The sequence below is a fragment of the Canis lupus genome, chromosome 6 (genome assembly GCF_011100685.1).
Source record: "Canis lupus familiaris isolate Mischka breed German Shepherd chromosome 6, alternate assembly UU_Cfam_GSD_1.0, whole genome shotgun sequence".
NCBI lineage: Eukaryota > Metazoa > Chordata > Mammalia > Carnivora > Canidae > Canis > Canis lupus.
Window position 1 is genome coordinate 53,816,011 of NC_049227.1, and position 24,661 is coordinate 53,840,671.

Sequence of the window (24,661 nt, forward strand, 5' to 3'; positions counted from 1 at the left end):
ATTTTTAAAACTATACATTATTTTTATCTAAAAAAGGTAATATAAAATCATTGCAGACAGTAAAGAAAATATGGAAATTCAGAGTTCACTCTTTCTCTCCCATCTAACCCAACTTTTTCCAAGCAGGGCATGATGGTATACAGACTATCCAGTTATCCTTTCTTATTGAGTCGTTTAAATTTTATGGAATCTCTGCAGTGGCTGTTGTGTATCAGATCTGACAGGCTTCAGACTGGGAGAATCTGGAACTTCATAAGCAGTCCCCAGTAAATCCTAAACCTTTTCTCTGCAAACAGTTCTTTGAGCCTTAAATGCCACTTGACAGAAAAACATGTTTATACAGAGTAGATGAGAATAGACAAACCGTATGATATAAATTTTTGTAAGATTCCGTGATTAAAGTTTTCTGAGGTATGTGGGACTCTGTTTTGCTACTGCTGCTTGACTTTGAAATCTGTAGTCAGTTTTGAACAACAACTTTATTGGCAAAGAGAAAATATTTAGAGGACAATTCCATGTTTCTAATACCATAGTTTTAACACATCTTCAATAAAATCTTATAGGGAACTTAATCTGATGCATAAAGTATTATATTTTGTGTCCTTTTAACTTATTACAAATAAACAGAAAAGTCAAATGCCCCAAAACAAAAAAAAGTACTGGTAAGATATGTAGAGCATCCCACGTGCTTCTGTTCTAAAGGCAATTTGGAATTTCCTTTGTTTAAGAAATTATTCATTTAGTTCCTTGAGCTGTTTGTTAAAGGATGATTAAGTATAAATTATAAAATAAATATTCCATATCACTTGCAAATTTTACCCGCTTTGAATATGGTCACAAATATGAGAAGACGCTAAAGAGAAGCGGGAGTTCCAACACTTTTCCAGCAAACAAATAATTTGACTGTAATGGGAATTATTGATGTGAAGGAAAATAAAACTGATTATCAAATTCCTAAGGCTTAACAACAATTTGAGAAAAAGACATTCTATTCCTAAGGATCTGAAATGAAAATGTCTTTGATAGAGTCTTCCTTTAGTATCCCTAGGTTGATCCAGACTATTTCTAAGGCCCAGTTCACCTGTCAGCTCTAATGATACTGGAAGATAGTAGTGCTTTATAAAAGCAACTGAGATGTTTCACTGCACTGGTAAGCCACTTTTAAATTGCTATCCATAAACGCTCACCAGTACTTATTACTGGAAGATCTTACTAAGTGACTGCATTTCCCAATTGAGACTGGCTGCAATGACAGTTGGTGGTGATGACATGGTCAGAGATGTGGACTAAGAACCCAAGGTCCAGCCTTACAAGGGGGTAACAACAGAGTGTGTTCCATTTGCTTCTGCCCTGTGCAGTAAAAATGAAAGTTTGTCAGGCAAAGCCCTGGAAAGTAGGCTGGCAGGTCAGATGTATTATATTGTTGTGGTTCTTTTCTGTATTTGTATTTGTTATGGACTATAAACCATGATGATGGGATAAAGGGCAGGGGCCGTGAATTCCTATTGGCTGTGCAGTGCTGTTTCATGGAGGGGCAAGTCCAACTGTAATGAATTCAGACGACATAATGATTTCAGTTTCACTGCATTGCTCAGCTCCCTGGGAACCTGCAAAAGATAAGTAAATGGGCACCTATCATAAATTCAGACATATATACAACATGAAAATAGCTGGTGAAGCTTGAAATCAATGCAGAACATTAGACCAATAAAAATGTTGATCACACTATTTGGTAAAATATATTAACTAGGAAAAGTTGGTAAGATGTATTTCTAGAAAAGATGAAACTGCTCAAATATCTTCTTTGTGCTTATTTGTATCTGCATGAATATAAAATGCTATTGGTACCTCATCTTTAATACCTAGGGGATTTATATAGCATATTGCTTCAATAAAACATCATTCATCTGTACAGTACAGGGATCAGATATGCATATTTAATTACTCTGAAAGTAGTTTACTTGTACAGATGGTGGTATTAGAGGGTCTTACTTCAATTTAAATTACTTTCATTGGAAAAAAAAAGTGTTCCTTGGCTATGATTTCCAAGTAAAAATTTAACTTTTATAAAATATGGACTATACCTACTTATAATAATACATGAATAATCCCACACATGCAAAATAAACATTATTGTAAAAATTTGAAACAGCTCACAGGGAGTAGTATCATAACAAGGTAATACAAGATTCTTTCAGATGCAAAGCTTAGGGTATTGTAAAGTGTAAACATGTAGCCAAAGTACATAAATGAGCTATGAAAAAAGCACGGGGATCTAATTTGTAGCCAAAAGCATCCTCCTCAGTAGACCACTGCAACCTAGCTCCTATGTTCATTAAAACCACTCAGGCTCCTCCTTCCTGTGTGAAACTTGAAGGAAATTAGGAGATAATATGACTCACATATTATCTCCTAGAAAAATTGCAGGAACCGGTGTATCACCTTGCAGGAATTTCAGTCATTTTGTACTCTCTTCTCTAGAAAAAGAAAAGCTACCTTCCCATTGCAACTTGATGCCTTCTGAAATGTAACATTCAACCTGTTGAAACAAGCACACAAATAAAAACCATCACTTTCAAAGGCAAGGTAGTCACAAAGAAAGACAAATGGCTTATAGCATATTGTATTGATTATCACACAGTAGCTGGGTATTAAAAATCAGGAAAATATAAATGCTTTTGCAAAAGATATTGTTTTCTTTTATGAGATTATAAAAATGTGCCTATGTGTTTGTTCACTCTTCACTGCAAGTATTTCTTTATTAAAGTACTGTATCTCATAGGCAGCATATATACCATCTACTATCTGGTTGCTATGGTAAGTAGTCATGTTTTATTGAGAAGTAAATGGCCACCACCCACATGAATGGTTCCCAAGTGGCCTTAGAATAAGCCTCTTCCCCCGCCTTTTTTTTTTTTTTGGTTAGCCATCCTGATCTGATTTTTTTTTTTTTAAGATAAACATGACTTTTCTCCCTGTTTAGAGTATGACAAAATCTTTTTGCTGTTTTCTCTCAAATCTGACTTCTAAAATAACTCCATTATGCTCTATGAAGAACAAAAAAGAGGCCAATTAGATAAATAGAAGTTAGGGGAAACAAACACCACAAAAGTGTGTCCAGTTGCAAACTTAAAAAAATATTCATACCTTATATTTATATAATTATAGTTTATAATACTTTTTCATATATATACGATTTCACTTAATAATCTTTGCTTTATTAGTCAAGTCATATCAATCTTAAAAATCTTTGTGCTTATACATCTGTAAGCCTACCATACTATGTACCAGTAACGTTGCTACACACACACACAAACACACACAGAAGTAAATATTTGTCATATGTTGATAATCGGACTGATTGCCAGCTTGGAGACCTTGAAACGAAGTGGGATTTAAGTGAAATCTCATTTCACTTCAAGTCATGGCTTGGTGTGGGTATTACCCCCCGACCTCCCCCCCCCCCCCCCCCCCCAAAAAAAAAAAGCTCTACTAGAAATGCTTTACCAAAAATGCTTAGTTTAGGGGCCCCGGGCTGTCTCGGTCAGTAGAACATGTGACTCTTCATCTCAGGGTCATGAGTTCCAGCCCCACATTGGGTGTAGAGATTACTTTAAGCAAAATGCTTGGTTTATGAAGACAAAAATCTCTGGAGACAGTGAGGAAAAAAAGCCCTATTTTGGATAAAAAGCCTCTAATTAACCAAATAGTATCCAGTTTCTTTAATGAATTCAGCTAACAATTTTTGACCTCATATATTTGTGTAGGCTTGCTTATATATGCCTCAAATTTGGCCTGAAAATGACTAGGCAAGATCTCTCTCAGGCCACATATCTGGAACTTGGTGCACAAGTCATTTGGGGTTAGCTGAATTGTTATTTTCTCACTGAGACGGAAAAACTACTACTATTTCATAAAGAAGAAAAACAGGGCAAGGTGAGAAGAAGAGATACTGGAGAGCAGTGGGATGAGAAGAGTGTTTCTTAATTATGCTGTAGACTCTCTCTGATGGGTCCTTTTCCTACCCTGTACTGTGCAGAATTAACTGGCACACAGTGACTGACACAGATGACTCAGCAGTGGCACACCAGTAACACAGCTGTGCCTCTGAGACATAAAGGAGGTAACTTTTTATTTTTAAGAAGAAAGGTAAAAAAAAGAAGAAAAAAGTTTGACTAAATATGTACAAGATTTTTCTTCATTCCTGTTTATTACATATTCTCAGTTGTAAGGGGATTTCTCCCCCTCATATAATTCTTTTTATTGATTTTTATATTAAAGCAATTGAAAGCAATGCAGTATCATTTTCTGGTATAATAGAGCCATAGAAGCATGACAGCAGACACCTCACTGGGGAAAATAACATGTAAACGCTATACAAATTAGCTTCTTCTGATACAGTTAATAAAAGAAAATAAACACTTGCAGATGGAGTAAGAATTAAATAATACATTAAAGCTCAGTGCAAGAGTTTACTGTAGTCTCTTCTTTTTATTATAAATGACCATTGCTAAAATGATCCTAAATACCCCATTAAGGAAAACTTACTTGCTAATAGGTAAAGACTAATGAGGCAATAGAAAGTATAATTGGAGAACTTGTTACCTCAACCACAGAAAATTATACTAGTATGTACAACCAAATACCACTGTCGGTGACAAATTTTAGTTAACCCTTAAAAGTGAAAAATGTATTCATTCATTCAAATTTATCACCTTAGATGTGTGTGTTAAATGCTGTGGAGGTTAAAAAAAAAAAAAAAAGAAAAGGAATAACCAGTGGAGTTATAGGAATACAGGAAATAGGATTCTTTACTTGTTATATGAAGCAGACCACTTCATTAAGACTGACTAAAGTATGAGAGGCCCTGGACCTTAGAAAGAAAACTCAAAATGGTAATGAGAGTTCATCTATGACAATAAATCTGAGTGGAACAAGTGAACACCACCATTACTTTCCACATGTGCCTTTTTATTAGCTTCCTCCTACTGTGACCTCATGTTTCCCCATGGACTTTGATTCTTGCACATGCCCTATATAGATTTAATGTGCCTTGTTCCATTAGCCACATCTTCAACTCTGCTTCCATGAAAGGAACATGAATGAGTTTTGCATTCTGATAATAATTCTTCAATATCCAATTCCTGACCCTCCCTTGATTTTCAGCTTCATTACCCTCACATTTTGCTGATAGGTAGTAGTGGTTTGCCCTGAAATGCCATCAAGATAAAATAAATGAAAACAAATGTAATTCAAGATAAAACATAAGTACACTTAGAGATAAACAGAATGCTATGGGATTTTGGGCTGGAAAATACCACTCTTAGGGAAATCCAGGAAAACTTGGTTCAAGACATAGAGTGACAATAGAACTTAAATATGTGTATCAAAATATGTTAGCAAAACGCTGCCTCAAGTTATTTAGGGGAGAAGTTTTTATAAACCTGACAAAATTCTGACCCATGAAGCACTTTGACAGCTTAAGAATGGTTTATATACATAATTACACCCAAGGATACACATACATACAGAGAATTCTTATATTTTGTTCATAGGAATTCCCAAATGTGGAGATGGGCTTTACAAAGTAAGCCAGTTATTTCAGCTTGCGTGCTTTCTTACACGCAAGTTGAAATTATTAATTTGAAATTAACCCTACTAGTACTGGACCTAAAGAAGTTTGAGGGTATTATTATATACATATCAACCAGGATAAAGCACAGTTTAAAGAAAGAAAAAAAACAAAGTTATGTTCTTATGCATTTAGATGTAATTTTCAGTTTTACCAGTTACATGTTTCTTGGGAATAAGAAGGTGAGAATCTTCACTTTTAAATCATTGCAGGTAATTCTGAATCAGCAGATTCCTAGATCTTCTGTTGAAAGACAGTACACCCTATCATCCATCTGTCTGCCTCTGGGACCAGGCTGGCCTGGTGAGGGCAACTCATAGGGAGAGGGAGTCTCAGACTTACCTGATTTGTGTAGATATTTCTGAGGAAATAGCCCATCAAAAGAAAGAATTCGTACTAGGAATCCAAAAGAATAGAGCCAGAGATTAAGGCCCAGAGTTGTAAATGGTCATGAGAACTGGACATGTAAAGCAGAAGCAGTAGAGAGCCAGACGAGGTATAGAGAAGGGAGAAAGCACGAATGGGAGCAAAGGATAAGGTGTGGTCAAATATTATGGAAGGAAACCAGTGAACTAACTCTTCCTTAGAAACAACTACTAGCATGTGGAATGGAACATCCAAGAGTGGAGGCCAATCCCTACATGTTACATATAAATAAGAGTAGATGCTAGGGAAATCCTCTTGTAGAATTGTGTGAGATTAACAGATCTGAATAAATCATGGGGATGAGTGAAGACTGAATTAACAAGATTGTAGTGTATTCTAGGAAAACCTGATTGAATGATTGGTTGAGGCATTCATTCACTCATTCATTCATTCATTCACTCACTCACTCAGTCATCCAGCATGTTCAGCACATGTCCCAGGCACCCTGCTAACCGTGGGGATATATCAGAGGAAAGGATTGGCAAATGAACACATTTTTGGCTGAAGTCTGCTTTGTCATGATTTAGTTTTAAGTATGAAAATAATAAAGCTGATTGTGTGTAATAGGATGCAATTCCATTTTGGAAACATATTAACTAGTCAAAATGAAGTATTGTTAAATAGCAAACAAGTAGTGTAATTCAGATTTAATTGCCAAGTGAGTCAATTATCCATTAGCTTTTAAAATGGAAGATATGAGTAGCATGGGTTATTGACACCCATTAGATATTTCTCAAATAATCTTTTTCTTTTTCTCAACATAATCCCCCTTGGAATTAAGTAAATGGTGAAATCACTGCATTGGAAAATTACCTTAGCAAGATTAGCAAGAAGTAGAACATGTAAAATTGCGAGGTGGTCAAAGGCTCAACTGGTGAAGTGGCCAAAAGACAGGAAATGGGAAGATAAAAACTTCGATTATCTTGTGAGATGGTGCTCCTAGTTTATGCCTAAATAGTGTCTGCTGCTGGGAGGAAGACCCTTGTGGGCATGTCTCGCAGCCTGTCTGAGACAAATCAGGGATCTATTGATTCAAGGCGCTGCAGAGATTGGTAGAACCAGCCCCTCCTTAGGAAAGAGGGAGTCAGGCAGCCTGGATTTACCCACTTATTACCATATCAATGTTGGAGGGATTCTAACCATAGCAGTCTCTGTCATTCCTTTAGTTTCATATCTGGAGTCTAGGGAGAAGGAAGTTTGTGAATAAAAACAGATCTGTGTTCACTAGAAACTGTCATGATTAAGGAACAAGTAGTACAGCTTGGGTGCCTGTTGCAAGATATTGCAATAAAGGACGGAGAGGAGGGGGGAGGTAAGGAAAGGGGAGGAGAGGAGTCATGGAGTAGGGATGAAGGAAGGAAGGAAGCATTTTCCTCTATTTTGCCACAGAATTCATCGGCACTTCAGCTTCATAAACACTTCCCGTACTTGAACAGCTCCAGTAAAAGAGGTGGCAGCAGCACCAGAGGATGAAGCTGGAGAGTCTGGCGTAGGCAGCCCTATTGTGCGGACTTGAATAGTGGATCATGCAAGTGGGACTCAAGGAATGGCAGCAGTGCCTGTCAGAAGCCATACTGTGCTTGACGAATCTTATTTCCAAGCACATGCTAGAAGCCCTTGGGGAGTTCCAGAAGTTCTTAAGTGCTGAAGAAATGTTCACAATGCTCGAGGACTTTCTAATAGCAGGTTGGAACTGGATTAGACAAGCCAAATATGGGTTACTAATGTCAAAATGACCCATTTATTATCAGTCAGCCCACTGGATCTCAAGAGCAACTGAGAAACAAGTGTTGTACTGCACATATAATCATCCCCACATCAATGAAATGTGAATATTATGGCTCCGTTGAGTAGTGTGGAGAAACTATTGTGTAAAAGCTTTAAAACTAATTCAGGAAAGAGCTTTAGAAGCTTTAAAATATCAAGACCTTAAAAAAATAAAATATCAAGAACTTTGGCAGTCAAAATTTTTAATAGATGCCACATATCTATTTAATATAAAGAAGGGGTAAGAGAACTGAAAACAACATTAGGCAATAAATGCTAAAGTAAAAAATAATTCTGGAAACAAATATCCAGATACAATTTCTGTAACAGCTAATGCCAAAGAGGAACATAGTTTACAGAAGTCAAAGATAGACTTAAACCCAGGGCATTGTCAATGACCAGAAACTTTGTAAAAAAGAAAATTAGAATTTTCTTGTAAACAAACAAAGTCAAAAGTTATTTATGTAGTACTTGGTAATATTACATCCTGGTATGTTATTTCTTTTAGATTTCAATGCAATTCTATTATTATATTTCCTTCTCTTTCTACTTCTGATGTTTTCTCTCCTTCCTTGTCCCTCCCTCTTTTTCTGTTCTCTTTCTTCTCTCTGTTGTCCCCTCTCTCTTTTCCTGCTTTCTCCCTCACTTTTTCCTTTCTCCTCTCAGAAATACCTAATAAAGGCATGGATCATTTTTTTTTCAGGAATCCACAGTTTACCCAAGGACTCTTTAAGTAACAGGTTCACTACAAAAGTCAGGATGCTTCCTATTATGTAGTGTTAGTCATTGACAGGATAGGTTCAGGGTTTAAAGGGAAAGAAAGGGAATGGTCATGGTGGAAAAATTGTCTGCAAAACTAATGTATCTCAGTGATATTTAATCCCTAAATAGCATTATAATATAAGTCCTATATTATTGAACTTAAATATTTATTCCTAAAATGTTTATTTAATGTTGTTCTGTCAAAAAGAAAACTAATTAAAAAAAAACAATTATTGTCTGACTTTTACTTTATTGACTCCAGTAAGCTACATGAATTTACCTCTTCAAGCATGTGAGGTGTTCCTCATTATTTTTCTAAGTTCTTCAGATGGTCTTGGCCATATTGCAGCATTAAAATCTTGTGCTTTCAGTTCAGTTTAGGCTTCATCATGTTTTGTCTTATAACTTAATAAATGTAGAGATTCTAGAATGACACAAGGTACAAGAAACAGAATAAACAATGAATTAAAGGAGACATATAGTAAAGCCCAAGTCATTGGTATTTATTTTGCCACCAAATTATAATATCCTTCCATTGTTTTACTTTTCTTCATAGTATTTATCACAGTAATATATACATGGTATATATTTTACTTGTTTTTATCATTGTCTGATTGTCCCTACTAGAAGGTAAGCTCCATGAGGGCAAGGCTGTGTATGTGTTTGGGCAAGGAGATGGAGCTAACTGCTATTAACACCTGTATTTCACAGATAGCAGGTGATCAGTAAATGTATGTTCAATGAGTCAAGCCCACTTCTTGGGATCTATGATTACTCTAATTTGCTAAACAAATTATTAATACAAATAGGATTAAAAGAAGAAAGAATAGCAAAAAATTGCTTTCAAACACTTCAGAGATAATAATTTTTCATGGGGACTAAAAAGTACTTAGAAGTCATTAAATTGATCATTATGTGTTATTCAAAAAAGGTAGATTTTCTCTGTGTGTGGTGGAATATGAACTCAAAGGTATTGCAGGAGCTGCAGTACTACAGGTCTTTTAAAATATTCTAAAATTCAGATATCCATCATCATTCTAAATTACTTTTTCATATCTGAGAGAATATGAAAAGCATCTGTAGGGTGAGATTAATAGGCCATATTAGTTCACCGAATGTTTTCTGAGTGTTTACTGAGTAAAAGGCCCTTAGTACCATGTTAGGTAAATAAAAAATGAAAAAGACCTATTATTCTTCAGAGAAAGCCAAAGATAGCACTGAATTCACCCTAAAACAAAGTAATACAGGGACGCGTGGGTGGCTCAGCAGTTGAGGTCTGCCTTTGGCTTAGGGCGTGATTCTGGAGTCGTGGGATTGAGCCCACATCGGGCTCCCTGCATGGAGCCTGCTTCTCCCTCTGCCTGTGTCTCTCTGTGTCTCTCATGAATAAATAAATAAAATCTTAAAAAAAAATAAACAGTAATATGGAAAAAGAAAGAGTCAAAAATGGATTAATAGAACTGCTTCTTAGGCACTAGGATTAATTGGATTTTAACAGAAGGATGCAAAAGGCAAGGATATACTAGACTGAGAAATAAGCATGAACAAAGGCATGGGTTGGTGAAAGTGCGTGGAGTTGCTTGGGAACCAGGAATACACTAATATATTTGGAATGTACAGTGTGTGTAGTCATGAAGGTTTATTACAAATGGAATTGTTTTCTTGAATGTGCAGAATATTTGAGTAGGAATTGTTAAGTAACCTGACTCATAGACCCTATATAGGAAGAGCCCCCTTCTATGTTGCCTTCTTTACTCCAAGATTTTACGAGACCCTTCAGCAAATACATACATAGGACAAATACATTCTGGAATCACAAGAGAATGGAAGTCGAGAGTTAGAATTCCCATAAGCAGAAGCAGTAGATACAGATTTACCAAGGCACTTGATAGTTGGTCAGCTTATCAGTTATTAAGTCAAAGATCTAAGTGTTTGTAGAGGGATCTGCTAGATGAATCGCATGTTAGAACATGGAGCATAAGGAGAGAGAGACTTTCATCCCCAATGAAATAAAAAAGTCTGAGAACCACTGAGCTCTTCTGGTCTCCTGGCTTCACATTTGTGCTTAGTAAATATATGAGTCATTATGTGTCTAGTCACCATTATAGAATAAACATTATTATTTTTTTTTAGTTAAATTAGTTGCTCTCTTTATAACAATTCACAGTGTGTAACTGGAGTCTCTGAATTCTCATCTTAGAATTATCATTCTTTTCAAATTCACTAAGAAAAATGGTAAATATAAAGGTAAAAAATATACCTTCCTCTGGCTTCTTCTTAAAATAACTTTGTTTTTTTTTCTAATACTGATTATGATAATAATACATAATGATTGTATAAATTTAAAAAGATGACTCCAAAAGATAGGAAAAATATTTGAAGTGCGATAGCTGCTGATATTTTGGCATATTCTCTCCCCAGTCTTTTTTCCCCATGGTCTATGAATAGTCAGCATGAAACAGTATTAGCATGAACAAATATGGAGACACATGCATATACACACAGGCATCTCAAACTAAAACTGCTATATAAATTACTTAAAAAATATATATGTGTATATTCACATCAATTATGTTTTCTTAGAACATAAATTTTTAATTACTGCATAGGATTTAATATATAAGTATACCATAATTTATTTAACCAATTTATTTAACCAATCTCCAGTCTTTGGTCATATATTTTCCCATAATTTTTCATATTAAAAATGTAGTGAGAATGTTGTACATAAATGTTTAACATACCCAGTATGATTTCCTCATGATAAAATTGCAGGGTAAAGGGTTTGGACACATTGCCAAATTACATTTCAGCTGAGCATGAGTGATAATTTGCCTTATTTACCTGCATACCGTCCAATTCTGGGTATTGTTACTAAAAATAGAAGAAAAAATCTTTGAAAATATGGTATATTATCTTAATGTTATTTTGACTACCTTCTTTATTACCATTGAGATTAAACATTTAAAATGTTTATTAACCATTTATGTTTATTAGTAAAGCAGATTTTTTTTGGGCAAAAACTGAATTTTGTTGATCTGTAAGAGCTCTTTAAATGTTAGATAGCAAGTCTTTTATTTATTATATATTAATTTTTAGAATCACAAAAATGAGTTCTACCCATCATTGATATAGTATGTAATATGGACACATTTTGACATTTACATCAAGTAAGTTATTTTTAAAATAATTCATAACAATAGGAAAACTCCAATTTGAAAATAAGATATTCCATAATTCTTATGACAAGACAAGTCTTAATTGTTTCACTAAAGATTTTCATATTAGTCTTATAAGTTATAAATAGCAATAAAAAGGATAATTAACTCCATAAACCTGCTAGCAATCAGAATGAAAATCAGAGGATGAGATATTAATCAGGAGAGCAATGACTAGGACTTTTAGTTGCCAACCAAATTTCATACAAAACTATAAGGAAATATGACTGAAAATAAGCACAACAAGGAAAGCCAGGGGTGCAGATGTAATTAATTTTATTTTTCTATCACACTTTTGATCAGGATTATATATTTTAGAAAGAAAGTCACAGATTAAAAATAAAGTATTCTGAAAGCTTTGTGAGAACATATATCTTTAGTGATGAACTACCAGGATTTTAAAGATAGATTTGGTTTTAGGTCTGTGAGTTGGTTCTTGGTTTGCCATTTGGCTTGATTGGTTTAATTATGGACTTGTGTAAAATTTGACTTCTAAAACAAGCTATTCAAATAGAAAATCAGAACCTAAGCCATCTTCCAGAAATCTCTCTTCCATAGCATTCTTATATTCAATTTGAAAACTGCATTTAATCATGCTTAACTTTACCTTCTCCTCTCATTAGTTACTTCCTTCATGAGAAAAAACCCTGAATACCAGAAAGATTCCTTGTAGGTAGACAAGATTCTCCCTCCTGCTTCCATTTCTGAGCCAGTTCAGGCCCTTAGAAAAAACCACCCAGAGTGGTTAAACAAATTGTGATGTGTTCACACAGTAAAATACTACTTAATGATACAAATGATATACAGCTTCAATGAATCGCAATACAATTATGCTCAGTGAAAAAAAGCCAATGTAAAAGGTCACAATATGATTTCATTATTAATATAACATTCTTAAAATGAAAAACTATAGAGATGGAGAATAAATCAGCCAGAGGTTAGGGATGGGGTGAAGGGAGGAATGGCTATGACTATAAGGGCTAGCGATGGGACAGTTCTATATCTTGATTGCAGTGATGGTTGCTTGAATCTGCATACATAATTAAATGGCATGGAACTCCATACATACATCGTATGAATGTCATCCTTGGCCCAGGGATCACGCCCTGAACCAAAGGCAGATGCTCAACCACTGAGCCACCCAGGTGTCCCCATGATAAAAATTCTAACAAAGTGGGTATAGAGGGAACATATGTAGACATAATAAAGGCCTTCTGTGTCAAGCCCATAAGTAACATCAGACTCAGTAGAGAAAAGCTCAAAGCTTTCTTTCTCAGATCAGGAAGAAGAGAAGGATGCCCATTCTTGCCATTTTTATTCAACATAGTTTTGGAAGTCCCAGCTAGAGGAGTTATTCAAGAAAAAGAAATGAATGTCATCCAAACCAAAAAGGAAGAAGTAGACTAATTCTATTTTTGCAGATGAGGTAATACAATATATAGGAAACCCTAAACATTCTACCAAAACACACTTAGAACTTAAAAATTCAGTAAAGTTGCAGGATACAAAATCAATTTACAAAAATCAGTTGTTTATACTAATAATAAATTTTCAGAAAGAGAACATAGTAAAAGACATGTATGATAAGCCCACAGCAAACATCCTGATTTCAAACTATATTACAAAGCTATAGTAATCAAAACAGTATGGTATTGCCATAAAAACAGACTCCTAGATCAATGGAACAGAATAGACAGCTTAGAAATAAACCCACACTTATACGGTCAATTAATTTATAACAGAGGAGCCAAGAATATACAATGAGGAAAGGATAGTCCCTTCAATAAATGGTGCTGGGAAAACTGGAGAGCCACATTTCAAAAAATAAAACTGAACCACTATATTATACCATACACAAAATCAACTCAAAATGGATTACAGACTTACTTGAATGTAAGACCTGAAACCATAACAGTCCTAGAAGAAAACATAGGTGATAAACTCCTTGCCATTGGTCTTGGCAATGATGTTTTTGGATTTGAAACCAAAAGCAAAAACAAAGCAAAAATAAACAAGTAGAACTACATCAAACTAAAAAAGCTTCAGCACACCAAAGGAAGCTATCCAAAGAAAGAAAGAAAGAAAGAAAGAAAGAAAGAAAGAAAGAAAGAAAGACAGAAAGAAAGAAAATAAAGAAAAGAAAGAAGAAAGAGAAAAAAAGAAAGAAAAGAAAAAGAAAGACAACCAGTGGAATGGGAGAAAATATTTGCAAACCACGTATCTAATCAGACGTTAAAATCAAGGAGCTCTTATAACTCAATAGCATAAAAACAACCCAGTTAAAGAATGGTCAGAGGACCTAAATAGACACTTTTTCTAAATAAAACTTAAATGAAAACACAAACGATAAATATATGAAGAAATGGATGTGTTATTCAACTTGAAGGGGTAATCCTTTACAATGTATACACGTATCAAATGATTATGTTCTACACTGAATGATTTGCAATTTTCACTTGTTAATTATACCTCAATAGAGTTGGGAAAAATGTCACTATAGGCATATATTTAAGTAATATGTAGGTTATAGCTATAACTAAAACTGAAGGTTTAAAAGGAGTTGCTTCTAGGTAATAAACATGTGAATGTATGAGATATGGGTATAATAGTTTCTCAAAATTAGCTATCTGAAAAAAAAAAAAAAAAAAAAATTAGCTATCTGCCATTGGATTTTTTGATCATATTTATGGACTAATTTGATTTAAAAAATTAAATGTATTATGGAAATAAGGCAGTTTTAAAATTCAGTGACACTTAAATCAGTGTGTGTGTTTTTTTTTTTTTTTTAAATCAGACTTAAGAAAGAGCATTTTGGTAAACAAACCTAATTCCAGATACTTATTCTAATTTGCGTGACTCTTGTACCCTACTTATCCAGACCTTCACTATGATGTTTTTCTCTTGTTTGTCTGGCCTTCAGTGATTCTGCTTTTTGTTCAGTATCTGAACCCTAGTCCTTAACTTTGGCCTTCCATAGACTCAGGTTTGGTTTTACTTTGATCCACTGATCCTTAGACCTTGAACACCCCTACTGGGATGAAGCTGAGAGTTTTTAGCAACTGTCTGGAGGTTTGTTCTGGCTTGGTCATCTCTTTCAGCCTGCACCATCCATATATCTGAGAATTATGTTTAGTTACTTATTAGACCATATATTTCATAAAAGAATATGGCATCATGAAGAAATCATGGTTTAGACTTTACTGACCATGTCTAATTTCTCATATTAAAATTTGTATCTGACCTCATCAACAGAGAAGGGAGCCAAATAGGAAGCATTACCTCAAGACCATCTATCTTGCTGTTCAAACAGAGAAACAATCACCAATGATAGTGCCTACAGCTTGCCTTACACTTCCCATTCCCAGGGAACATCTATTAAACCAACAATGTTGTTTTGCTTATGATGGAAAGGGTCAGTAACACAATCTTCTTAATTTCTACTCTCAAGCAGGCCTAAATAAAGGGCACAGGCTTCTTCTGACTGATGCTATTTTGATTACACAAATTTGAACATGCCCACATTTAATAGTTAGTGAGGTAAATCTTCCATGTCCATTAAGATTGTAGATGATGCTGCAAAGTTATATTGAAGTTTAGGACACTCGGCACAAATATTTACAGCAGGCTAAACTATTCATTTCTAAATGAATTACCTTGTGGGTAATAGTAGAGCTGAAAACGAAGAAATAAGGGTCAGATTCCTCCTGTGAGATCTCCCTTGTAAAATTATCCCAAATGTAATAATACCACATTATTGACTTAAGCACACTCCCAGTGACATGCCATAGCTGACCTGTAATTTTTATCCTACATGATGCCAGCCCTAATAAAATGACACTTGTGAATGTAAATTAAGCTCACAAAGGGGACAGATTGCATGATTCTGGTTTCTCTCAGATGCCTGTAGGCTATCACAGGTTCCATATGTGAAGTAATTATGTTCACTGAAGGAAAGAATAAATGCTGTCAAATTGTGTACTGAGAGAGAAAGCAGCTATTATATTTCAGTAGTCGCTAGAGCATTGCCCCCAGACAGTAGCAAGATGTATAAGAAAATAAAAACTGTGCCAGCCATATATTACACATCTGCCTTTACTTTTGTAGCTCCCTTTAAATGTATATTATACAAAGCCAATAACTTACCAATGAATGTTTCAGCTGTCTTCTTCAGCATATTTTCTGTGGAGCCATTTTGGAGTATGTGGCATAGTGGTTATAGAGGGATAATGAATATAGATGTTCCTTAGTTCTGTTTTTCCTTATGTTGTGCTGCAAAGCAACAACCCTGTTGGATCCCTGACATTTGGACTTTGCTTTTTGCCTTAAACAATATCTCAAATTCAACCCCAGACCTGCCCACAGCTGTTTTCTTTATAGTTTATGGAAATGGATAGAAAATGTTCTCCATTCTAAAATCTCCTTACCTGTGTGTGCTTTAAAAAAATGAATTAAGATAGGGTAATAGCTAGCAATGATTTGGTACTCATATACCATGTAATTTATTAGATGAATTCTCAACTTTCTCTTTCTTAGTATCTCAAGTAAAGAAGTAAATGATAAAGATCTTTTAAAAAAAAAGTATATGGTTTCCAGCAGAGAGCTAGTGGGACCTCTCTAAACCATGCTTTCTTGCCTAGGGGAAATAGCATTGATACTTCCATGACATAGCCAGCAGGCATTAAAGGTGGGACAGATACTAGAAGAGGAAAGTTCTTTTTGGATCTTGCCCCTATCCTCTGAGAAAGGTAGGTAACTTTTGAGAATGGGGACCTTCCACCCACCCCTCTTGTGCCCCCTCTTGTGTGCCCCCCTCTCCAAGGAGTCCCTTGACCTTATGCTGGTTTCTGATGGACCCAAAAGACTTCCAGTTCGGCTTCTAAACTTACTATGTCATGCTCCAATCTTTCTCTCCATCCTCTAATACAAAACTAAACAAATCTATCATAACTCTTCAAAACAATTTATTTGGATACTAAAATTAAAAAAAAAACTAATGAATATTATGGTTTAACGAGTGGGAGATGGTTATTATTTTTTACACTTTACAAAGGAATATTAACCTAAATGAGTGATATCACTGGGTGATAAAATGATTATGGAATCTCAGGGGGAATAGATTTTAATGCCCTTCTACATTATTTAAGAAACAGAGTTTATCAGTTTCAGGGTGAACACTTCCAGTGCCTGAGAATGGGTAGAAGGAAGCTCTGGTCCATCTACTGACTATTAAGAGTTCTCTTTCGTAATGAGGTGAATAAAAAACTGGCATTGATAATATTTACTCTTTGATACCAGTTTTCCCTTTTACAGAGCTGCAAATAACACTCCGCTCTCTCTCCAGTACCCTATAAAATTTGAAGGCAGTGGCCATATCCCTATTCTCCATTAGCTCATTAACAGGTTTTCTGCATTTCATTAATGCTGCCTCTTATAATATGTTCATAAGCCTTTCTATGTCCTTTTTTTTTAAGATTTTATTTATTCATGACAGAGAGAGAGGCAGAGACATAGGCAGAGAGAGAAGCAGGCTCCTCACAAGCAGCCTGATGCGGAACTCGATCCAGGGATCAGGGTCACGACCCAAGCCAAAGGCAGATACTCAACTGCTGAGCCACCCAGGCGTCCCATCTTTCCATGTCTTAAATAAATTCAGGAAATTCAAGAGAGAAATGTTGGAAGAAATTTGTATCTTTTAAGCACCACCACCCCCCCCACACACACACACACCCACTATACCAATACTAGCATTTTGTGCTTTTAACTGTCTTGGTTTGGTATTAATGAATGCTGAATTCTGGGAGGGTGAGGTGAAGAAATCTAAACCATTTATTTCCACATTTTGATTGTTTGAGTAATTCTGATTTGAATATTTGTGTACAAGTTTTTGTATAGATATATGTTTTCACTTCTCCCAGAATTTCTGGGTGATATGGTAACTCTATGTTGAACTTTTTTTTTTTTAGATTTATTTTATTTTTATTTTTTATTTTTTAGATTTATTTTATTTTTTTATTTATTATGAGAGACACAGAGAGAGAGAGAGAGAGAGAGAGAGAGAGAGACATAGGCAGAAGGAGAAGCAGGCTCTTCACAGGAGCCCAGTGCTTGAGTCGATCCTGGATCCTGGGATCACGACCTGAGCCCAAGGCAGCTGCCCAACTGCTGAACCACCCAGGCATCCCTGAACATTTTTAAGAAACTGCCAAACTATTTGTAACATGGCTGCAACATTTTCATCCAATTTCTCTATATTCATGCCAACAGTTTCTGTCTTTTTGATTATAGCATCCCAGTGGGGATGAAGTGGCATCTATTGTGGTTTGATTTATATTTTCCTAATGACTAATGATGTTAAGCATTTTTTCATGTGCTATTGACCATTCATTCAGCTTCTTTGTAGAAGTGTCTATTCAAATCATTTGCCAATTTTTAAATTGGGTTATTTACTTTTTATTGTTGAGTTGTAAAAGTTCTTTGTATGTTCTAGATCCAGTCTCGTGTTAAATATGATTTGCAAATATTTTCTCCCATTTTGCAGGTTGTCTTTTTACTTTCTTGATACTTTCTTCTGAAGCACAAACATTTCTAATTATGAGGAAGTCTATTTTATCTATTCTTTTGTCATTTTTGTTTTTTGGTGTCAAAACTAAGATGGCTGCACCTAACTAGAGGTTACAAAATTTACTCCTATATTTTTATCTTAAGAGGTTTGTAGTTCTGGCTCTAATATTAGGTCTATGATCCATTTTGAGTTAATTTTCACATATGTGTAAGGAAGATATCTAACTTCCAGTACTATTTGTTAAAAAGATTATTCCTTCTCCATTGGAAATTCTTGGCATCCTTGTCGAAAACTAATTGACCATAAATATCTCATAAGGACTTTTGACCCCAAACTATGAGAGACTAAAAGGAATGAGAAAATATTTTCTAGGAGTTAGCCTGAACATTAAAAAAAAAAAAAAAAAAAATAGATCTAATGAAGGGCCAGAACTAGGGTGAGGCAAGTGAGGCACTTGTTGTAGGCACTAAATTAAGAGAAGTGCCAAAGGCAATATTTTTTTAAAAATTCTTAAAAAGGAAAAAAAATCTATGATGAACAAAATATCAAAATTTTAAGTAAAGACAGATTAATACTGCTAATTTTTCCTTTGGCGTTAGGTTCCAATATGGCTTGGCTCGGAATTATTAATTCTGCCTTTGTTAACCATTTGATACTTTGTTATGACTTTTCGCATTAGACTTTTAAAAATACTATGCTGGAATAATTTATTTTGATTATTGGCATTCTCTGCTCTTAAATTTCCACTGAGGCAAGTGTCTCATTCATCTCACTCACCTCACCCTATGCCAGTCCTGCGGACAAGTACAGATAATGGCTTCACACCCTAAACTTGCTACACAAGTTATTTGCAAACTTCATTAGCTAACCACAAACAAATATCCTTTCATCTAGCTAACCAGACCAATCCCTCTTTCCCTAGTTAATCAGAGATTATTTATGTTGCACAACACATGTATCTATCAGTTACAGTGTGTTTGATGTTATGACGCTTCATGTATTTTGTCTCCCTGAATAATATTGTGTATTATACAGATCTAAAATAGAGAGCCAGCCTAACTTTAGGGTTCCATCCATTGACTGCCCTTTGTAGGACTTCAGTAGTTCTATCCTTTCCTTGATATTTATCAGTATTGGGTAGTCATCTACTGTTCTGCTGACAAGGCCACAGCAATGACACAAATGCACATGACAAGAGTATAATGTTTCTAGGTCCAGTAAGTACAGAGGGATTATAGTGTGTTAAGCATATATAATGGAGTGTGGTTGGCGTAATGGTTCTGATGGGCAGAGAAAAAGATCTATAAGTATCAAGAAAGGATAGACGAAATAGGAATAGAAAGATTCTTGGCCTGTGAGTGCTAATTTTTATTTTTATTGTGAAATTTAAGTTTTTCTATTAAAAATATTTTGGTTTTATATTTGAGCCTAATCCATAATTCTCTTTGCTTATTGTTTTGTGGTTAGGCAGCCATGACTGGAGTTAAGAAAGCCAATAGAACTTTTTTTTTTTTTTTTTTTTTACCAATAGTACTTTTTAATAGCTATTAACAAAGATACATAATTATTTTTCAAACAAGAATAATGATTGACTGAGAGCTAAGACTACATAATAGGTCAGTTCAGACAGGAAGAGGTTAAAGAGAAAAATCTGAAGGAAAAGACCTACCAAGGAAAAGATGGTCCTGAGAATAGGAATAGAGTAGGAGGATGTGGCATCTAAGGATAGGAAAACAATACAGGGCATCTTGTGGAGCCACAGTGAAGAAACATGAGGTCTGAGAGCACTGAAGGTCAAAAATCTCACTGTTTTCTTCAGTGGCGGGTTTGCTAGTCCTGGGTCAAAATAAAACAATAAGAAACAAGATCCAATCTCATCATTGCCACTGGTTCCTTTTTTGTTACCAATTCACATTTAGCAGCTTATCCAGTGTCACACTGAGGTGAAATTAAAAAAAATAAAAATGAAAGTAAGTTTCATGTGAATAATTGCCCTCTTATGAAGGAGCTATAGATGGAAATGTCCTAAAACAATCTGGTTTCTGAAATAACTTGTTACCTACTGCTGTCTTCCATTTGAATCATTCTCCATCCTAAACACCGTCTTTCCCGAAATAGCTATTACTTTTGAGGGTAATGGTGATCCTCACTCATGTCATTCCAGTTTCCAGTTAGCACAGCCTCTGCTCACTGGAACTCCCTATCACCCTGCTTTCTAAAGTGTGTTCTACTGAACTCTGTTATACAGTTTGTCACATAGTTTTTGAAAAAACTGAGTTTTTTTTACTATAGACTGAAAAACTTTTGCATTGTGAACCTGCAAGAATAGGGTACCAGTGGTGGTGCTGGTGGAGAAAGTGGTGGTGGTAAGTGGGATGTCTGCCAAAAATATTTGACCATAGATTTTTCCTTCACGAATCATTTTGATAAGGGTAGGGGTAAGGTGGATGAGGCTGTGAGATATCACAGTGTTCCTTAAGCATCAGTTTGGGAAATATATTCTCTTTTTTCATCAATTTTAAGCAAATTAAACCCCCCAAATCCACTTAAACTCCCAAATAAAAATGCCCAAATTCATTCCCATTCCCAGCCTCATATATAATACAAATTGTCCTCCCTTTGGTCCATATGAAAGTATTATATTGCTCAACTGTATTAGTTTTCTTTTGCTATGTAACAAATTACCACAAACTCAGTGATTCAAAATAACACACATGTATTATCTTACAGAGTCTGTAGGTCACATATCCAGGCATGATTTAGTTATGTTACTTGCTTCAGAGTCTTAACTAGTCTGCACTCCAGATGTCATCTGGGGGCTGTGTTGTCACCTGAGGCCCGAGGTCTTCTTCCAAGTTCACATAGTTGCTGGCTTTGCCACTGTACCACTCATGGTGGCTTGCTTCTTCAAAGCAGGAGAGAGCCTCTGACGTTAGGGAGACACAGTCCCTCTCTTAAGGACTTTCACCTGATTAAGTAGGGATCACACAGGATAATATTTCTTTTGATTAACTCTCAGTCAACTTATTTGGGACCTAAATGACATTTGAAAAAATCCTTTCTCCTTTGCTATATATTATTGGCTAGAAGCAAGTCCCAGGTTCTGCCTTAAGTAAGGGGAGGAAATTAGTCAAACATGTGTCTCATTGGGGTCACCTCAGGGTATGTCTGCCTCATCAGCCCAAAGCCTGTTTTTCTTTTTTAATGAAATTCTCATTTGTTTCTTGAAAAAAGTTTTTACTGGTTCGTTTATATATGAGTAACTATCAGTTATGTTAGCTTTCTAAAACCATATCCACCAGTGAAAGAAATCCTTTTTATCAACTTCTATTAATGCTTATTTAAGAAACTATATTACAACTTGAATTATATTATTCAAAGACTGCAAACCTAAAATATTCCAGTACTTGAGTGTCAATTTTGAAAGCATAGTCATGGAGAAGAATATCACAGTAAAATATGTAAGTATTGTGAATTTTGTTATTTTTAAATATTTCTGTTGACTTCTGATGAAGATTAAAAATACATGGTGCCCTCTAGCCTTCAGATTCCTTTTTGTTCTGGTAGCACCTGTGAATTGGGATACTCAGGCCAAGATGACATACCATTAATGCAGATATTTAAACACACAAAAATTAGGCCTTAAAAGTTCTTGAGCATATGACCATTGTACTCAAACTTTTCACTTTACTGATAACTCAGTTGTCATGATAGTTGTTAATCTCATAGAGGGGTTTACACTGGGGAGAGACCTAAGTAAATTCTTAGTAATTGTATCTTCATGGTTTTAATTGCAAATACTTATAAAATAACTACTTTTTATTTCCAGTTCAAAAACTAGAATTATTGAAATACTTTTTCCCAAAAGAGGTCAATTCTGTAACCTCTGTAGAGTTGCTTTGGGTTAATTCAGGGTAACAACTAGTCAGAGATATGCATGACTGTTTCTGGGTATGCACTGATTAATGGTAGAGTGGGGAGAAAAGCAAATTGTTTTTTACTATAATAGAACCTTGTTTGGTAAGCAGGAAGGTTTGTTCAGTTTAAATGGTTGTTATGGTGCCTTTACACAGGTAAAGTCTTGAGAAAAGAAACATGGTCCTAGGACTAGAAGCATATGTCTGAATTGTCAGACTTTCTGTTTTTTAAGAAGGCTGAGTTCCCTGATTCTAAGAGGAATCTTTCTGAAAAAAAAAAAAAAAAAAAAAAGAATTCAGTTCTGGAATGAAGTTCTTTAGAATTACAGAAACGGTTGTCATTGAAATATATGTGGTGGTAGGCCTCATTGTACCAAAAAAAAAAAAAAAACAAAACAAAGCAAAGACAATTAGATTATTGTCACTAGATTGTGAGACACACTAGACAAAAATGGCTGGAGCTAAAAAAAAGAAATACTAGATCAACTTAGTAGGAAAACATGAGAACAAAAGAAAATAAGCAGCCCAAGCTGTTGGGCATAGCTTTAGTCAAAATAGTGGGTACCCTTGTTTAAAGATAATATAGTGAGATTTGAACACTAGTGACTACATCTTCTTCACTATATTAACTGACCTTTAAATATGATTGTCCCTTTCATTTGACCAAAGGACATTTACCTCGTAAAAGAAGCTATTCATTCACTCTAGAAAGCCAATATAGGAAAATATGTTAAATTGACATTTAGCATTATCTCAAAACACCTTTATGATAACTTATGTTATTATTTCCATATGATTTGAATTTGAGATTTTAAAATGTGTTTTAAATCCATCTAAAATAATAGCTAGATGTCCAGGTGGCTATTAGGGTTATCTGGTAATGATATTAGGATTTTTCTTAACAGCTAAGTAATTACTTCTTTTCCATGCTAAAGGCAAGTTGAACTCTATGCCCTCTTCCAGATTTACACCTGTAATGTATGAAGTAATGGGACAGCTGACTGACATTTTATGTACCACAGCATTGTTTTATAATGAGGAGAAACGCTTTTCTACATTGTCTTGATAGTTTGGGAAGTAGTGGGCGCAAAGCAACAGGGAGTTATCAAGGTTGCAGACACTGGCTGACCCATGATCCAGAGCTGTGAATCTGCCAGCTAGGGTTTTTCTTTAAGACATCTTTTTACTACACTTGAACACATCTGGCCTCCCCAGTTGCCTCCATTGTTTCCCAGAATCTTACAAGTCATATGGAACACATTAAACAAAACCATTTCAGCAAGCTCGGTGCTCGGTGCTTTGGATATCTGCCTTAATTTGACATAAATAAAAAGACTTTGGACACCTTATGGCTATATTACATCAAAATGAACACAGGCAATTTCACTTTCTAGTCTCATGGAAGTTGAAAAGCATAGGCCTTGTTATAAAGCAGAATTCAATTGGAGGTATATTCCTGAATCCTTTATCCCTTGCAGGAATATTTTTCTACATGACTTTAGAATACTTGACACTAGTAACTGAATGTTTTTCCCCTACACACTCTCAGAAATAGAAGTAAACAAATGGATGCATTTAGGATTAAAAGTATATGAAAAAAGATAAGATATCCAGCCCTTAGAACCTAAATGGATTTGGGCATACCAATCACTGCTCTATTTTAGTGCTAAGAGTGAAATCTGAACTAACAAGTACAGCCAAGGAGGCCTAGTGAGCACTTTCAGTGCACTTTGTTAACCTAACAAAGCCTAGGGGGGACATTATATATATACCTGTGCTACAGGAAGAACTCCTGTTGCTTCTTATGAAAAGAATGCCTAATTTTAAACACCTAATGAGCTTGGTGGGATGAACCCAGCTTCTAAAGATTTCCATAGATTTAGAGCTAATGAGAGCCAAGTTGTGAGCTGATTTGTATCAGTGGGAAGCTCTGCTTTTTGCTTGTCTAAAGGTTGGAAGAGAAGTGTATAATGGCTTTTGCCTAAAGGCAATTCTCAGGCTAGCTTTTCACTTAAGAAAAGGTCTTCTCTTTGCCCCCAGGGCTTCCTACAGAACAACTATATATGGAGGTCTTCTTAAAGGGAAGATTATTTTTAGATACACAACTGCTTGAAAAGAGATACTTCAGTCAAGTCTATTTATTTGGAGACAGATACATAGAAATTTGCACAATTTCATTCCCATCCCCGCATCTCCACCTGTGTTTTTTTTGTTATTGTTTTAACTGAATTTAGTCAAACTAGTTGAGTTTCAGGACACAGCTTTCTTTCATAAAAATTAAACATAGTTTTTAGCTTTCATCATAACATTATCCAATTTATGATACATAAATTATTTCGTCCTGCCCTTTGTTATGAGTTATTTTTATGAGTTATTT

The 24,661-nt window shown here is 35.1% G+C and overlaps 2 long non-coding RNA genes across 3 annotated transcripts in view; one reads left to right on the forward strand and one right to left on the reverse strand.

Moving 5' to 3' along the window:
- Positions 1-460: 460 nt before the first annotated feature.
- Positions 461-24,661, reverse strand: part of LOC102156097 — a 42,706-nt gene continuing 18,505 nt past the window's right edge. The window contains exons 2-5 of one of the 2 annotated variants that reach the window (XR_005361177.1): positions 11,332-11,461; positions 8,868-9,011; positions 2,403-2,539; positions 461-1,607 (exon numbers count right to left, since the gene is read on the reverse strand). This is a non-coding gene — a long non-coding RNA (uncharacterized LOC102156097). The remainder of the gene's footprint in view (positions 1,608-2,402; positions 2,540-8,867; positions 9,012-11,331; positions 11,462-24,661) is intronic. The other variant, XR_005361176.1, reaches the window with a different exon arrangement.
- The window catches only part of LOC111096377, a 352,626-nt gene continuing 328,637 nt past the window's right edge, over positions 673-24,661 (forward strand). The window contains exon 1 of the long non-coding RNA XR_005361180.1: positions 673-1,150. This is a non-coding gene — a long non-coding RNA (uncharacterized LOC111096377). The remainder of the gene's footprint in view (positions 1,151-24,661) is intronic.